The sequence below is a fragment of the Apium graveolens genome, chromosome 5, assembly GCF_009905375.1.
Source record: "Apium graveolens cultivar Ventura chromosome 5, ASM990537v1, whole genome shotgun sequence".
Classification (NCBI taxonomy): domain Eukaryota; kingdom Viridiplantae; phylum Streptophyta; class Magnoliopsida; order Apiales; family Apiaceae; genus Apium; species Apium graveolens.
The window spans coordinates 43,268,925-43,271,093 of record NC_133651.1 but is presented as its reverse complement, the minus strand read 5'-3'; the positions used below and the strand labels follow the sequence as shown (position 1 = coordinate 43,271,093).

At 38.3% G+C, this 2,169-nt stretch overlaps 1 non-coding gene across 1 annotated transcript; it reads right to left on the bottom strand.

Annotated features, from left to right (window-relative positions):
• Nucleotides 1-1,468: 1,468 nt before the first annotated feature.
• On the bottom strand, nt 1,469-1,575 carry LOC141663456 (small nucleolar RNA R71). The gene has a single exon (XR_012551525.1). It is a non-coding gene; the product is annotated as a small nucleolar RNA R71 (small nucleolar RNA).
• Nucleotides 1,576-2,169: the final 594 nt, after the last annotated feature.

Here is a 2,169-nt window from a genome sequence, read left to right as displayed (position 1 = left end):
TTGAGGAGTAACTGCTAAGGATCTCTGATCGTTGTCTCCGAATTATTTTAAAGGTTAGATTCGATCCCTCAAATTTTTATTCTTGATCTGTATGCTTTTATTTGGATTTTATATGTGTAAAAGTGTTTTGCCATGCCCCCGCTGCGATTAAAATCCAACAATGATGAGTTCAATTATGGGTTAATCATTGTCATGGGATTATAGCGGATTTACTTATGGATTTCAATAATTAAATTATTCCGATATCTTGGTGTGTGGTGATTGATTGATATCCTAGTATTGGTTGTGCTTATTCGTCTTATGTGCGTAGCTAACATATAAGATAGCGTGTTAATCTTTATTAAAGCGACAGTGAATATAGAGGTTTAGAACTTGTCATGCTAGCATAGGTTCATGTATTGTATGCATGATTAGTGGGTAACTCTAACCGTTTTACTTGCCCTATGTAATCATTATGGATAACTTATGCTTAAATCATTATGTTGTCAAATTCTATAGACATATAGGGTCTCAATATAATTGGTGCCTATTCAGCTTCTATCTGTTTTGTGGATGTCTGGTAGAATGGTACTCGTGCAACGAATATTGGCGTTTATCAGTTTCGTGTTATCTGATTAGTTTCATCACCATCACATGCTAAGGTTAAGAATAATAAGACTATTGAATGAAGTATTTAATGAAGTTAGAATCCCATGTTTGTCATATATATTAATTTAACCATTCTTGTTCCCTTAGTTATAATTGTTAGTATAATCTCTTAGTTTAATAAAAACCTAATTTGTTATTTGTCTTAATATTGAGCGATAACCATACATTGTTGCATAAGTGCATAAATTGAACTTAACCTAAACCAGTCTCTATGGGATGAATCTGATTTATATCTTATACTACTTGCGAACGCGTATACTTGCGTGTATTTTAGCGCGTGTTTTCGCCCTAACAAGTTTTTGGCGCCGCTGCCGGGGACTCAGTGTTAATTTTTAGTTTATGTGCTTATCATCAGTGGTCGTTAAAGTTCACTGACTCGGATTCTTGTACTTTCACGGTTTATTTGTTTGTGTTTCAGGTACTCATTACAATGGGAGATCCAGTAGCACGAACGAAAGCCTTGATGGATTTTTCTCAACCCAAGATCAATGATATTCAATCTAGCATTATCCGGCCAGCTATCACAACTAATACCTTTGAGATCAAGCCTAGCATAATTCAATGGGTACATATTTCAGTCTAGTTTGGGGGTTCACCAACGGAAGATCCCAATATGCACATTAGGGATTTCATTGAGATCTGCGACACCTTCAAGTTCAACGGTGTTTCTGAAGATGCTGTGAAGCTGAGACTGTTCCCATTCTCTCTGAGGGACAAGGCTAAGAGCTGGTTACATTCTCTACCAGCTGGTTCGATTACTACTTGGGAAGATCTTGCTCAAAAGTTTCTCACTAAATTCTTCCCAATGGTAAAGACAACTGCACTCAGGAATGCTATTACTCAATTTGGGCAACAAATGTGAGAATCTTTGTGTGAAGCTTGGGAGTGCTACAATGAGATGCTTAGGAAGTGTCCTCATCATGGAATGCCTGATTGGATGATCATCACTTGTTTTTATAATGGGTTAGGAGCACAGTCCAGACCCATGCTCGATGCAGCAACATGTGGAGCATTATGAGCAAAGAGCTATAAGAAAGCTTATGATCTAATTATACTGATGGCTGCTAATGAATATCAGTATCCAGCCCAGAGATTGCCACAGGGCAAGGTAGTAGGAGTTCTTGAAGTGGATACAGCTACGGCTATCACTGCTCAACTAAAGGTGTTGTCTATGCAGATCGATTCTCTGGCTAACTATGGTGTTAAACAGATAACTAGTGTTTATGAGCTGTGTGCAGGTCCGCATGCGACAGAGCAATGCATTATATCTAGTGACTCAGCTCAGTTTGTGAGCAACTTTCAGAGATCGCAGCAGCCAGTTCCTGCCACTTATTATCCTGACAACTGGAATCATCCTAACTTCAGCTGGAGCAACAATCAGAATGCGATGCAACAGTCGTTCCAGCAGTTTGGAAATAAGCTATTCAACCCTCCTGGTTTTCAGCAACAAATTGCACCAAAACAACAACTCCAAATTCAACAACAAAATCATGATGCAGGTCTATCTTCGAATGAAAAATC